Source organism: Solanum dulcamara, chromosome 6 (genome assembly GCF_947179165.1).
Source record: "Solanum dulcamara chromosome 6, daSolDulc1.2, whole genome shotgun sequence".
Classification (NCBI taxonomy): domain Eukaryota; kingdom Viridiplantae; phylum Streptophyta; class Magnoliopsida; order Solanales; family Solanaceae; genus Solanum; species Solanum dulcamara.
This window is the reverse complement of record NC_077242.1, coordinates 41999979-42016931: the sequence shown is the minus strand read 5'-3', so window position 1 is coordinate 42016931 and position 16953 is coordinate 41999979. Positions and strand designations below refer to the sequence as shown.

Sequence of the window (16953 nt, the reverse complement as noted above, 5' to 3'; positions counted from 1 at the left end):
AACATAAACTTCTGCACTATAAGAAGTCTTAATTGGTAGAAAATGAGCCGACTTGGTCATCCAATCTATAACAACCCAAATAGAATCATATTGCTTCTTAGTACGGGGAAAACCTATTACAAAATCCATATTCACATCTTCCCATTTTCAAGTAGAAATCTCAATGTCTTAGGCTAGACCTTCCGGTCTTTGATGCTCAACTTTAACTTATTGGCAATTTGGACACCTAGCTACAAACTCTGTTATGTCCTTCGTCATGCCATTCCACCAATACACTTCTGTCAAGTCATGATACATCTTGGTGGAACCCGGATGAATCGAGTATTGGGAACTATGGGTCTAATTAAATATCAACTCTCTTAACCCATCAATATTAGGTACACACAAATGACCTTGGTAATGTAGTGCACTATCTCCCCCTAGAGAGAAAGCCTCAATGAATTTTTTGGTAATTGACTTCTTTAACTCGACCAACATTAGATCTTGGTCTTTCTTGGCCTTAACATCTGCTACAAGAGATAATTCTGAACCATTACAAATAAGAACACCTCCGTCATTGGAATTGACCACAAACATACCTAAATGTGCCAATATATGAACATCATTAACCAATTCTTTCTTATCTTCTTCAACATGTTCCATACTACTCATGGACAATCTACTTAGTGCATCGATAACCACATTTGCCTTATCCAGATGATACAACACTCTTATATCATAATCCTTCAATAACTCAAGCCATCTTCTTTGTCTTAGGTTCAAATCTTTTTGCTTAAACACATATTGTAGACTCTTGTGGTCGGTGAACACATCCATATGGATGCCATAAAGATAGTGCCTCTAAATCTTCAAGGCAAATACAACCACTGGTAGTTCAAGGTCATGGGTTAGATAGTTTCGTTCATGCACCTTAAGTTGCCTAGAAGCACAGGCTATTAACTTACCATGTTGCATCAATACACAACCAAGACCAACCCTTAAAGATCAAAATATACCACAAAACCATCGGAACCTTCCGGCAAGGTCAAGATAGAAGCGGTAGTGAGATGATACTTTACCTTCTTTTGAGTCAACTTGGTCAAAGGTGATGAGATCGATAAAAATCCTTCCATAAATCTCCTATAGTATCCAGCTAAGCCCAATAAACTCTTAATATCCAAAAGAGATAATGGTCTAGGCTAATTTTTGAACATTATGGTTTTCTTGCGATCAACCATAATCCCTTCACCGGATACAATGTGACCAAGGAAAGCCACCTTCCTTAACCAAAACTCACATTTGTTTAACTTTGCAAATAACTGTTTGTCTCATAGAGTTTGTAATACGATCCTCAAGTAATTTGCATGCTCTTCCTCATTTTGAAAGTAAACCAAAATGTCATCAATGAGTGCAATCACAAACATATCTAGGTATAGCTCAAACACCCTATTCATTAAGTCCATAAAAGCTGCATGAGCATTGATCAAACCAAATGACATGACTAGAAACTCATAATAACCAAACTTTGTTTGAAAAGATATTTTGGGAATTTCACACTCCCTCACCCTCAATTGGTGATAACCGAAACGAAGATCTATTTTGGAAAAGTAACTTTCTCTTTGCAATTGATCAAATAAGTAATCTATTCTTGGAATTGGTTACTTATTCTTGATGGTTACCTTATTCAATTGTCGGTAATCAATTCATATACGTAGTGAACCATCCTTCTTTCTAACAAATAATACGGGAGCACCTATGGAGAAATACTTGGCCTAATAAACCCTTTGTCTAATAAGTCCTTTAATTGATCCTTCAACTCCTTTAATTCCACCAGAGCCATCCAGTAAGGAGGAATAGAAATAGGTTGAGTATACGGAAGAAGGTCTATACAAAATTCAATCTCCCTTTTGGGAGGGACACCGGGTAATTCTTCGGGAAACACATACATAAACTCATTTACAATAGGGACTGACACTAAGATAGGGTATTCAGAGTTCTCATCCCTAAACCTCACAAGATGATAAATACAACCCTTGGAAATCATCTTTCGAGCCTTGAGGAACGAAATTAATTGACCCTTAAACACGAAGTTACTTCCCTTCCATTCTAGGACTTAATCATTTGGGAATTGAAACTTAACCACTCGGGTTCTACAATCAATAGAAGCATTACATGCATATAGCCAATCCATTCCAAGAATAATATCAAAATCGGTCATCTCAAGCTCAACTAGATCACATAAGGTAACTTCATGGAAAACCATAATTGGACAACCTCTATAGACTCATTTAACCACACTACCTCACCTACTAAAGTATAAATGGAGAAAGGCTATAACAATGTCTTAGGACTAACATCAAATCTAATGGCCATATAAGTGGAAAAAAATGATAAATTTGCACCTACATCTAAAAAAGCATAAACATCGTAGTGAAAGACTCGTAACATAGCGATAACAACATCGGGCGTCTCCTCCACCTCTTACCTACCACAGAGAGCATAGAACTTATTATTGCGTTGACCACCCTTTGGTTGCACTTGGACACCTTCGGCAACTTTTCCTTGGGGAGGAACCTCTTTACCCTTACATTTCTTATCATGATGACTCGGCTTACCCACCGGTAGCACATATTTGACCCGGCTAGGAATTTACTATTGTGGTTCCTACCACACTTCTTGTATGTGGGAGTAGCTTGGCCAATGGGAGCACCTCCTTGAGGTTTAGGGTTGGGCACCCTATCTTTGTCAAACCTTGGAGTAGTAGCATTAGAAAACCCTTGTCCAGAGTGCCTTTGGCTAAATTGAGAACGTCCACCACTTCCGAACTTAGCATGAGAGAATTCACTATTATTGGTCCTTGGTCTATTAGACTTCCTATTCTTTAATTTTAATTTTTCACTTTCTACTTGCTCCGCATAGGTCATGAGTCTAGATATACCCATCTCTCGAATTAACATAGACATTTTGCACTCTGTTGCAACCATATCCGACGCACCCGATACAAACTTGCTCGTATGAGCTCTTGAGTTGGCGACCATGAATGGAGAATATTTTGACAATTGAGAAAACTTAAGGGCATACTCCCTCACACTCATACCACATTTCTTGAGGTTAATGAACTCTTGCACCTTAGCCTCCCTCAAATTTAGTGGGAAGAAGCAATCAAGAAACACCCCTTTAAACTCATCCCAAGTCACGGGCTATGCCTCTCTAGGCTTCTAACTTTTCTATTGATCAAACCAAATTTGTGCAACACCCCCCAATTGGTACGTAGCTAAATTTGCCTCTTCAACTGGGCTAATCCCTATGATCTCAACAATTTTATGGAAACCATCAATAAACTCTTGAGGATCTCATTAACCTTAGAACCCTAAAACTCCAAAGGATTCATCCTCAAGAAGTCATGAATCCTTGTTGCTATCGTGCTAGCATTCGAATTCATGGGAGAAACTATCTCACAATTCACTTGAGATGTAACGGCTTGAGAAAGTACTTGGAAGGCCATTCGAAACTCGGCATTAGAAACTTGATCATTCATAGGGTCATTCAGAGCTTGTTTCTCCTCTTCAACATCATTCTTTCTAATAGGGTATCTTTGTTGAGGCATATTCTGAAAATTAAATAGAAGAAGAGTTAGACAGAAAAGACTTAACAACTCTACCACACGATATAGATCATGAAAGAAGTGAGACCTTTCCTAAAATATTTCATAGCCTCCTATCTGTGGATGTGGACCACTTCACACCAATGAACAAGACTCTACTTAATGTAGTATGTTAGACTCCCTAGGGGTCATCTAAACCTTGTGATCTGATACAAATTTTGTCACGACCCAACCTAGGGCCTAGTAGTAACATGACGATTGGGATGCGAGGGACCCCAATCATAAGCTATTTTAGCATTCATTGCATATATAAGGTAAAGAATAATATAAAGATAAGAAGAAGTATTCATAAGTAGGGTAAGGGAATTAGGTAAATCTAACTCTATAAACGTCCAAACCTGACTACACCAATATATCATCTAAACATGCCTCTAGTTTAACCTTCGATGAGGGCTTAGGTCAAGCTCCTAGATCATCCTAGAAATAGAAGAAATGTCTAAGAAATAGTATCATGAATAAAAGTTTTGTCCTCGGTAGAATGAGGACTCAACAACTTCTTCCAAATCTAGAGGAAACTCTATCCACGAGTGGGGTAGTCGTGAGTGTCATCCGTCCCTAAATTATGAGACAATATAAGCAAAATATACATTAGTACATTTGGATATACTAAGTATGTGAGGTATGCATGACAAGTAAGAGAATATAATCAATATGCCATAGGATACATGACCAGTCATAATGAGCATAATTATAGCTTGAAAGCAATTTAAAACATAAAAAACTCTTGGTCAATGCATATCATAAAACTTCAACTTTTAAATTCATAACTTGATATCTTAAAGCTTAACTTTAAATTGTGTGGGATAAAATCATTAACAGACAACTAAGACCATGCGAGCTACTACATGGAATCCAATGACTCCTGCCTTGAGACAGGCCGATGACTCTTTTATAAAAATATGGGAGGCTACCTTGCCAGGGAATACTCTAAATATAACTCAACTAAACTAGGCTATGTGGATCCACTAGCTAGGACATAAAGCAAAACCTATGTGGACAACGTAGTTTGGGACTATAGGTTGCTACTAGAATTCCCTTGGGTAACTAACTATGTTACTGGACCAAACCCCACCTAGAAGTCCTCTCGGTGCTTAGTCAATATCCTAATGGAAACTTATCAAACATACTCATAACATAGTAGGGAAAGATAGTAACTGCCTATCAATCTATCTTTAAAATATTTACGAATAGCTCATCTAACTTGGTGATTTATAAGAATCTATAACTTTGGTGAGAATTGTCCTTATCACCATCTTTAAACATCCAATGATCTTAACTCTGATCTATCTCAACTTTAACTTCAAAAATTATGATCTCAGTTTTAACTGATTGAAAACTATCTTTATAAATCATTTAACTCATGGTTAACTCATAAAAACATCTTTAACTTAGATCATCATTATGGCTTTCATCATAAGATCATAATTTCAACTTTAAACCATAAAAACTTTACTTGAAGATCATTGAACTCATAATCCATTCATGAAAATTATCTTTAACTTCATAATCTTAACTTGGAAATAGCCTCATGCATAGGCATTCATAATTCAACTCAAAATCATGCAATTCATATGAAAACATGCATATAATGATCATTGATAACATCTAAAAATGGAGTTAACATCTTGTTCTGTTAGTTCTGTAATGTAAAATAAAAAACAGGGTTGTAGGCATTGGTTGGAGCTTTTCCATACACACACAAGTATAAATTTAAGTTCTATGCCTTGTTAGTTAAATTATGTATATGATTTTTCTCTGCTTTTAGTTTAAATAGTAGCAGTTAGCTTGCATAAATCTTAAGGATTATGGCCTAAGTTTTCAATTAGTTCCATTATAGTTTAATATGATGGGACATGAATTTATCTTATGCTTGAAGATGTGTAATATGGATTAGTTTCTTTAAAGTTGCTTCGAAAGTTATCTTGTTCGGCATTTACGCATCTTGTCTTTTTGATAGTGTATTCGTTGTGCTATTTAACTTTATTATGTATATAGTTTATTCTATATCGAGTAAGGTGAATCCTCTTACTACTTCTTTCTCTCTTTTTATTTGCATGAGCACTTTGGGAGCGAAGCGGAATCCTTATAAAGACTTTTATTACCGCAAGGAGTCTCACTTTGAAATTCAACATCGCCGCTAGATTGGGAATATGCTTTTCCCTTTAACTTGCTTCTTTCGCTCTCTTAAATTTCAACTGAGCAGAAATGAAAGAGGAGCATGAGAAAATGAGGAGTCTGCATTCTCTTCTTCATCCACACTTCTCCTTATCTAGAAAATGTCCGAATAGAGGTAAGAATGAGAGAGGAGAAGATAAGGACTCCTGCGTTTCTTCCATTTCATCGTATGCTTGATTAACTATTTTTATGCCCCTATGTGCTCTTGTTTATATGATTTGTTTGTAGAGTATCTGTCTTGGACACTTGAACTTTAGAAGGGGTAGTCACTAAATTTTAATGATAGAGGAACCAATAGCTAATTTTTTTTATTTCCTCTTCTTTAAATCTATGTTTGTAGGTTTACTTTTTATCAATGATAACTTTTGTAAAAGAGGATATGTTTTTAACTTTTTATCACGGATAACTTTTGCAAAAGAGGACATATTTTTAACTTTTTCTCACTCTTAACTTTTGCAAAGGAGGATATGTTTTCGATTTTTTTTAAAAAAGGAAAAATTGGCTTCTTTAATCAAGGTTCAGGATACCAAATTGTTGTAATTTTCAACTAAAACATGTCTTTTTTAGCCTTTCTTCACAATGTATGTAAAGTTGCAGGCTTTGGTGAGTTCGGATTTCAAAGTAATTGGACGAAAGAACCATGTTATTTTCAACTCATAATAAAATTTCATTTAATTGATATCCTAGGATTATTTCTATGTGTGAACATACAAGACCTATTTTCTCACTCGGTTAGTTCTAGAATATCATGTACTCATTTACAAAATAGCTTCTTTTTTTTTGGAAAAAAAATCATTTTATTATTTTATTTTTAATTTTTATCAACTTAAGTTTTACTGGTAATCATTTTTAATGAATCTTAAAGGATGTTCAACCCCTTCCATTTAGGATATCTAGAATCCTTGCCTAGAATAACATATGTTAGTAGACCACTAATTGTTGTTAATTTTAGCATTACCTTAGTTTAATATTCAGGTGTCCTAATTTACCTTAAAAATAATTAAATGGTGACTCCTTAAGTTAAATAATTTAGGAATCACCAATATATTGTACATCATTTGACCTCGAGTTAAAATGGAGTATAACAGGAGTCGTAGATATGAAAAGAAAATGGATATGGCTTCTTAAATAAAGTCCCTATTGGCCTTGGTCCTTGTCACGTGCCGTCTTGCATCATCTCACAAAAATACAAATATCTCTCTATTATGAGGTCGTATGGATGAACGGTTTGATACATTGGAAACTAGACTTGTAGACCTTTTATTTGATAGGTTTTGGTTCCCATAAATCTTTATAGATTGGGATATAACAACCAAGATATTTGAACTAAATTTTAGAGAAATCTTTATAAAGGAACTTACTATAATTTTTGCCAACTTTTATTTTGCAATCCGCTAAACTTGAAATTTTAAAATACGAACCTTGAACATTTAAAATATGACATACCAAATAATTCTTAATTTATTAATCACTCTTTATCTAACCACAAAGGCACAGGTTAATTAGACATTTTAAAAGCCGGGGTGTTACATCCTTCCTCCCTTAGAAACATTCGTCCTTGAATAAAAAAAATTGACTCACGCAGTTAAGTTATTAGGAGTGGCCAATTTTTTTGGCAGAGTCTCCTCTATAAACGTGACTATCTAGAAACCTGAAATGAAAAATTCCAACCTATGTGTCTTATAGGACGACATAAATAGCTAAGCACCATAGCTCCGTAATAACAATACAAGCCAAAATACAACATCAACAACCATAATAATAAGCAAGTTTATGAAGATCAAATAGGTATCTTACCTCACTGTGCTAATATAAATTGATATGCCATCACCATAGGGTATGAAACAAGTGAGGATATTTGGACCTCAACCCATCCTCAGCTTCCCAAGTCACATCTTCTCTATTTCTATTTTTTCCATAGTTTTTTAACCAAAGCCACATCTTTGGTCCTTAATTTTTTGACATGTCGATCTAATATGACCAGTGGAGTTTCCTCGTAAGACAAATCCTCTTTGAACTGAACATCCTCAACTAGGACAACCTGAGAAGGTTCTTCTATGCACTTTGTAGCATCGATTCATGGAAAATGGATAAAAAGATTCTATCTCCAAGGGCAACTCTAAGTTATAAGACACTCGTATTCCCCTCCAAAGAATTCGGTATAGCCCAATAAATATTGGGCCAAGCTTTCCCTTCTTTCCAAATCATAGAACACCTTCATAGGTGAGACCTCCGAGAATACCCAGTCACCGACATAAAATATTAAGACCCTTCACTGCATATATTAGTTTGACTTCTATCGACTTTGCTATGTCAACAACCACTCCCGAATAAGCTTAACCTAATCCACTATCTGCTATACCAAGTCTTGTCCAATCAACCCTAACTTACCTCCCTCGAACCATCCAATAGAAGATCTACATTTTCTCCCATACAAAGCCTCATAAGGTGTTATCCTGATGCTGGAATGATAACTATTATTGTATGCTAGCTTAATAAGATATAATTTGTAATGACCCTTCATGCCATTTTAGAAATAAAGCATTTATTTCATTATTTAGAGCATTCTTGTAGTGAGCCCAAGTTATTTATGACTTGCTTGCACTAACTGTTTAGTTGCCTCGTTGTTCATTTGGGTTTTAGGCCCGTTTCCTTATTTTCGAGCTTTTATAATTTGGAATGTTGACTTCGGTCATAACTTCTAGAAAATAACCTCAAAATAAAATTCTGATGGTTCCATCAGCTTCAGAATGGCCAAAGTAGGCTAGTAGCATGGCTGGTGTGAGTATTTAGGCAATAAATATGAGTTTAGGTCCATTTGGCACTTTTGCCTTTTAAATTTGGCCCATGTTGACATTGGGCAACATTCTTGGAAAGCGTGCATAGATGAAAATTCTAAAAATATAGTTAGCTCTAGAATATTAAGTTTGGTCTGGAATGACCTTTCTTTCACTTTCTGAGGGTTCCGATCTAATCTCAACGATTGTTGTGGAATTTGGCTCAAAATGGCACTTGGATATGGGGCCCCCTTTCAGTTGCAATGACCTCTTATGTAAATTTTTACTGCGCCATTGAGTCCAAAACTTTGAATTTGGTGGGGTAGCACATCTCCTTTGCACGCACAAAATTCTAATGAATTTTGGAAACCCCATCAGAGTATTAGAACTTGGTGAAAATCAACATTTTAGCTTATATCTAGTGCCGAAAAATTTGTTCTACTAGATCACAGGCCCTTGGCCGCATTCTAGAGGCCCAAGGATTTCCCGTATGTGTTCGAGGGGTCTAGGCTATTCGCAAAGGCCAACCTTTCTGAACTCTGTATTCGGGGGCCACGTTTGCGAAGGTCAAATCCTTGGTCTTTTAATAAAAGACCAAAGACGAACTGAGCTATATTCACTATTTTAAAACATTATTTTCTCCTCCAATTCTTGACCAAAATAGGTGATTCAAGGGTCTAAGTTCAGGAATATTGCATGGGGAATCCATTGGTGAGATGGGAAACTTGATTAGGAGCTTTATTTGAGGTAAGTTCACTAATCTAGATGTTGCTGTCATGACCCAACCCCATAGGCCATGACTAGGGTTCGACTTGGACGCCCGTATCTACACCTATCAGCTGTATTCAAACTGATCAACGAATAATATGCTAACTTACATAAGAATCCCAATGGGTTATAACATCTTCATATACATATAGCCCTTTCATTTGTCTCCTAAGTAGTTATCACTAATCATATCATGAAAGGAAACGCAAGCCGATAAAGCTGCCATTACATATTAACATTCACAACACATCGTTTAGACGTAGCTGAACAAAACTTACACTCAACCCATATACACACATATATATAGATCTCTAAGAGTGTCAACGATATCATATGGCGGGACAAGTCCCCCTCTGTACCCCTGAACAGACGAATACATATATCAAAAGATCAATACCAATAGAGCACTCCAAAATAGCTGAGTGGAAAGTCATAAGCTGGCGGATCCCCAAAATGCATGTTTGTACCTGTGGGCATGAAATAAAGCCCCTCTTTCCCCCGAAAGAAAAGGATTCAGTACGATATATGTACTGAGTATATAAAGCATAACATATCATAAATAAGATCACATCTGAAGTAGAGGTTCGATAAATAAGTATGATACTCAAGAAATCAATGTATGTGATGACCCAACCCCGTAGGCCGTGATAGATGCTCGAACTGGGCACTCGCGTATATCCCTTCTATCTGTAAGTAAATCTTTTCCCAGTTTAAGTTATAGCACATCAACACACAAGATAACATATAAGCCAACGAAGCTTATCATAGGGACCACTGTACATACATGCATATACAATCCATACACAACCTACATACATATCTACAGACCTCTAAGAGTAAGAATAGTAACATAAGGCAAAACAGGGCCCACGCCATACCCATGAACAAATAAATATATACATCGAGTGTTAATACAAAAACTAGGCTTCATCATAATGAAGCACTTCTGAACTGCTGAGTGGAACTCCTATGCTGACGGATCCCCAGAGTGTGTATCTGTACCTATAGGCATGCATGTAGCCCCCCGAGAAAGAGGGGTCAGTACGACATATGTAGTGAGTATGTAAAGCATAGACATCATAAGGAAATTACAGTTGGCGTAGGGATGCAGGGGCAAGTATGACATCTAATCATTTACTATACTTGTAAATTATAACATAAAGTTGTACATACTATTATCACATACCATACCCAGCCCATTTGGGAACTTGGTGTAACAACTACATCACTCTATTATCATAAGAATCTATATACTATTAGGGCTATCTCATATAATAATGTCGAAGAACGTACGACTGGATCCATTTATCATATAGTAGTACCGAGGAATGTTCGGCCCAATCAAGATATCATATAATAATATTGGGGAATGTTTGGCCCGATCCACATATTATATAGTAATGCCGAGGAACCTTCGGCCCGATCCATATATCATATAGTAATGCCGATAAATATTTGGTCTGATCCAAATCATCATATTATATCATTGTATACTTATACTGTGCCCATCCCTTCATGGGACTCGGTGTCATCACATTATCATATACCATATGCATCCCTTTATGGGACTCAGTGTCATTATATTATCATATATCATACCCGGCCCTTTATGCGACTCGGTGTAATAAAATCATCATATACCGTACTTGGCCCTTTATGGGACTTGGTGTCATAATGATCATATACCGCACCTGGCCCTTTATGGGACTCGATGTCATATGTATTATAGTATACATGAAACAAGTAGTGCGTAACCATATATAATCTAAATCATTATTAGAGACTCTATAATGTAAGAAGATAAAGCTATCGTCCGAGGACCAGAATAGTAGTGTAGCCATCTCGAGTGCCTTCTAAATGCCATTGAGGCCTATATCACTTAGGATATGGGGGACCTTAGACATGTACTAAAGTAATACTAACAGTTCATAGAATTAGGGATACCCGTCGTCAAATAGTTCTTAGGACTAGGAGCTTATGCATCCTGTACTTCTCAACCTATGGAGTTCAAGGAAAGTAGTTCAACTTACTACAAGAGTTTGACATTCAGAAGTGAATAAGAGATACGGATTGCATTTAGGACATAAAAGTGGAGTTACCCTAGAGCTCGTATCATATTTTACTTACAATTAGGATATTTCAAAAAAAGAGAAAGAATAAGCTTTACCTAGTCTCTACCTTTCCTCAAGGAGTGATCATTACGTATATCGTTCCCAGCCCGTCATGGGATCGGTATCATAACCTTATTATTGCATTACCTTACCATCATAGCACCACACTTATGTCAAAGATATATCAAGAGGAAAGAAGGGTAGCTCTATGTACTTATGCCAAAACATACCAAGAGAAAGGAGATAACTTCACATACTTACTACGCTCCATCATATAGAAGCCTTGAGAGGCAATAACTAACCTAGTATAGGAATTCTACCATCGAGAGGTGAATAAGACTTATGAGTTATACTTGGGGTTATATGAATGGAATTATCCCTACATTTTTTATATCAATCACTTAAGGCTAAGACATGCCAAAAGAAAGAAAGGGTAAGCTTCACATACTTATGCAAAGACATGCCAATAGAAAGCTTCACATACCTTTTTCGGGATTAACTGAAGTACGACTTGCCTTGATACCTCCTTAAACTATTTAACATGAAAGTAATCCTAAGATTAATAGACTTTAAATTTCCAATATCCCACTCTACAACCAAGTACTAATAGGAGTTATTTCCTTATCCATTACTCTCGACTAGTTTGTTACTAGTTCCGATGCTACCAAAAATAGGGCAGCATTTCCCCTGTAACTTTAACATACCCAAGGTTTCGACTCGGACATATTGTCAAAAACCATACCAACAACAACAACCAGCAGCATATATACAAGTAAACCACCTCAACATTACACAATATAATTCCAAACAACTAGCTCAAATCTATGATACGAAAATAGAGTTTTTAACCTTTATTTTGTAAAACCTTTAACATTATGAAATGAAGGGTCATGTGGATACAACCAAAAGTAACCACACCCATTTTATAAGACTTTACAGCACTGGAAAATACATCCAACCAGATACAACCGCAGCACCACAATCACAATACACTATTCGACTTTGATTTTATGCTAGCCACATCAATTTAGTTTGTTTCTAACATCAAGCATCCTTATGAATTTTTTCCACTTACAGCCTCATTTCAGACATGTAATATACCCCATAACAACATCATAAACTTAAATTTGAAATGGAAAGCCTTACCTTGTCTGAAACTCGCCAAAACTCGCCTCGAAAGCTCTTCTAACATGACTGAAACTTCGTGGATGTTTGTTGTCCATTGGGGCTGCTCCAAACAATAAATTTACATTACTAACACCTTCATACCTTCAGGGTATACCCCATATAATTAAATCATGGAACAGAATTGGAGAACTTAGCTCTTCTCTTCTTTTTGTTTTTTTGGACTATTCTTGGATAAAGATGAACTTAAAGTCATAAATTATATATATAGGCCACTTTACGAGGTGACACGTGTTAAGCCCCAAGTGCTGACATGTGTCAATCCCTCATAGGGCCAATGTACAACCTCCTCCACTTAGGGGCTGCCATATGGCAGGTGGGTCCCAACCCCTTACTGCAGCTGATGCCACATGGCACCTCCAGTTGCTTCCACATGGCACTCTCCCATGCTTCCATGTGTCTCTCTCTTCTTCTCCTTGTGGGTTCGTAAACTCATCTTTCTTTACGAACCTATGTAATCCTTGCTATGTAAGCTTGGTATGTACTCAAGTAGTTTATGTATGTACGATTTTCAAGTTGGTAGCTTACGTAAATAAGTCATTTCCTATGACTCATCATTCAGTCTCCAACTTCTTCTAGATTTTTATAACTCTATTCCACATCTTCTCTACTATGGGGTATCGCATTCTCCTTTCCATAGAGTTGTTTAATAGCGTTATAGATTATTCGGCTCACATGGCAAATCTTAAGAAGCCTAAGAGTTCTTAAGAAGTCTTAAGAAGCTTTAAGAAACTTTAGGAAATCTTAAGAAACATAAGAGGCTTATGATCCTGCCATGAAACTTAAGAGCCTTTCAATAGACTTAAGAACGCGTTCCAAGATACAAAAGTATGGGATATAACATCCTTCCCCCCTTTAGAACATTCATCCTCGAATGTGAACCAAAACCTTCCTCATGATCTTATACAGACAATATGGAGTGTTTCTCTATTACATTGCAATAACATATACTTTCATCGAGCCATCACTCTCAGAGTACCAAAGGTTGGGATTACCTGTAGTGTAAAGAGTAGGTACAAATACTTGTGTTTTATTTCCTCCTCCGATTCCCAAGTCATCTCTTCATAATTTTTATTTTACCATAATACCTTAACGGAAGCTACGTCTTTAGTTCACAATCTTCTACTTCACCAACCTAGGATGGCGATAGGTTGCTTCTCGTAGGATAACTCCTCTGTGACTTGGATACCCTCTATGGGATATACCCGGGTTGGATTACCAATATACTTGCAAAGCATTGATACATGGAAGACTGGATGTACCGCTTCCAAATTCGCTGGTAAGTCCAGCTCGTAGGCAACCTTGCCTATTCGACGGAGGATCTGATAAGGATAATGTATCTAGGACTAAGGTCCCCTTTCCTATTGGATCTCATTACTTTCTCTGTCGAGGAAGGGGGGGGGGGTACCTTCGGAAATGCCGAATCATTAACTTGAAACTCTAGAAGTCGACATCAATTACCTACGTATAACTTCTGTCAACTCTGACCTGCTAACACTCTCTCCTAAATAAGCTTCACTTTCTCTATGGCTTACTGAACCACGCCTGGGCCCATTAGTTGTGTTTTACCAACATCAACCTACCAATTGACGACCTACTCTTTTTGCCATACCAAGTCTCTTCTGGGGCCATCTGGAGACTAGAATGATAGTTGATGTAGTAAATACTCTTGACAGGTGGTAGGCAATTATCGAAGCTACCTTTAGAGTCAACCATGTAGGCTCGCAACACCTCTTCTAGCATTTATCTAGTAAGCTTAGTCTGTCCTTCGATCTAAGGTTACAATGGTGTACGAAGACCTATCTATCTTCACAATCTCTTCTTGGACTGATCTTCAGTAGTTAACTGTAACTCGGGATCCTATATCTGAGAAAATAGCTATGGGAACTCTATAAAGTCTCACACTCTCTTGACCTATAATTTTACACAATCTCGACTGGACAGGTAGTCCTTGATTGAAGGAATATGCGCTGATATTCTTAATATGCGGATAACATTCCATATAGAATTATCTGTCTAGGGAGTGCAAAGTGAGTCTTGTAGCCAAGATCATATTGTGGAAACTTCGACCTCCTATATTACTTCTAGACTTCTTCAGATGACATCAATTGGTACCCTCGCCTTTTGGGTTTTCTTTTTGACCATCAGAGTTGGATACCAAGTTGTGCTGAAGTCCCCTCACACAATGACCTATATATCCATTCCGTGGTTTGCCCTATAATTAACTGGTATTATGTTGAAGAGCTGTGGCATACAAGTGTGTCATCTATTAGTAATCGGATAATCTTTCTTGTTTTGCTTAAGATCTTATATAATTCCCTTAGCGTAACTTATAACACTCTAGGTACATAATCCAGTGTCGTTGCTTTGCCACTAGTTCAGATTCTTCCATCTCATGCGATTATAACAGCACTAACACACCAGATCCCATTAGAATTCTGAAGTTAAACGTGCTTGGACGAGATTAGTACTAGGATGGGTGACCCCCCTGGGAAGTTCTTGTGTCACGTTCCATTGACATCCTTGGAATAATCTATGAAGGCACTCATCTTAGCCCAAGATTTACCTTAGCATCTTCTCGCTAGACTTCATGTTTCGCCTTGCCCTCTTTTCTTCTCTCTTACAACCGGTGTCGGGGTAGATCTTTAATTCAACCATGACTGTGTCCTTTTTGTCTATTTGATTTAACTTCTCTTCGTATTCCTCTGCAACATCTCCAAAACATCATAACTCCTTTTCATCATGTACTCCTCTACTTGGTCATATGCTATATATAACTATTCGTAGGTTGCACAACTACTCTTATACCACTGGTATGAAGTAAACACAGTATTTTCATCTCCTTGCCCATCTTGCTTTACATATCGACTTCACACTAGGACTTGATCGTGCTAATGATATTTTTTCCTACTTCTTTCTTTTCTTCCTTTACGTACTACTTGGTTTCCTCATTTCCTACCATTGGAGAATTTCTATTCTCCTTGCTACTTGTACGTCTCGATATCAGCGACCAATGAAGCTGTTGCCAAATCTTAATAGTTACTCAAACATGACCCTACTACCCTTTTAGCAGCCCTTAGTTTGCTCAGTCCTACTCTCTTATCGTATTCACCCCTTTTTTTAGGCACCCATGATTCTTTGCACGATCTCAGATACCGTGGCTTCTATTTATTTATTGTTTTCCTTAAGCTCTTGCTAACTCATGCCAGTATGGGATATCACTTGAAATTTAAGTGGTCCTGTCTACATGTGACAGTGTCAGTTGACTTCTTTTCATGGTTGTATTTCTCTTGTCCACTTCCCCCCTTTAGGGTGTACTCATGTCATCCTCTGTTTATTTTCAATTGTTCATATACATATGATTCTGTTCCAACACATTTGACATACTGCACCATGTCTACACCTTCTATTAACTCATTTATACTTTAGGTTGCCCTGTAAGAAACCTTAGTATAACCATGGGGTTCTCAGAATTCTCAATAACTAGTACCCAATCTAGTCCAAGTACTCGTACTCGAGTCATATAACTAATTTAGTAGTTTAGCCGAAGACACATTTCATTCATCCCAATCAGTACGTCACTAGTGCTTATAATCGTGTCCAATTCTCCGTTCGGGGCACTTATACTCTAATGACACGTGTCTCATGTTTTGTTTTTATCACATTTTTTCCCCACTGGATACCACTTGTTCCTTTGATAATTTCACAATGCCTCAGTTGTTTTGCAATTTCTATTCCCTATCTTCGAGGGATCCCACTATTTTCCAAAGTGGAGGTATATATACACAATATCCTTCTTTACTTCATGAGCTTTCATCTTTATCGTTACCATGGATAAGATCTCTCAAGATATGTTACAACTGTATATCTCATTCTCTTTCTATTTCCAAAAAACAAATTTGGCAGAGTTTTCTCTATATTTCTTACTATCCCAAACCTGCACTCAAGAAATACCAATAATGCCTCATAGGGCCAACATATATTTATTCATATTACAGCCACACAGGGATTTCAATATCAATAACCGTATGAAAATAATGGACTTACCTCATGTGTCCAACTCAAACCGTATTTGTTACACTTTCCTGTCTACTTTCCTTTTAATTCTCAATTTTACATTTCAAGCTCACTACCTTACTCAATATATCTCTTTCATACCTTTGCTTACCTGCGTGCTTTGTCACTCCCAACATCGTCAATTACTTTCTTCTGTTAATGCTGCCTTTCTGTTCAAATCCAAGGTTAGTTTAAGGAGTTTTTCCTATGACTTGGATCTATCGCATGATGTTAGATG

General features: G+C 37.0%; 1 pseudogene; it reads left to right on the top strand.

The window, feature by feature from the left end:
* The first annotated feature begins 15052 nt into the window (after positions 1–15052).
* LOC129893699 (5S ribosomal RNA) lies at positions 15053–15172 on the top strand (annotated as a pseudogene).
* The last annotated feature ends 1781 nt before the right edge of the window (positions 15173–16953 follow it).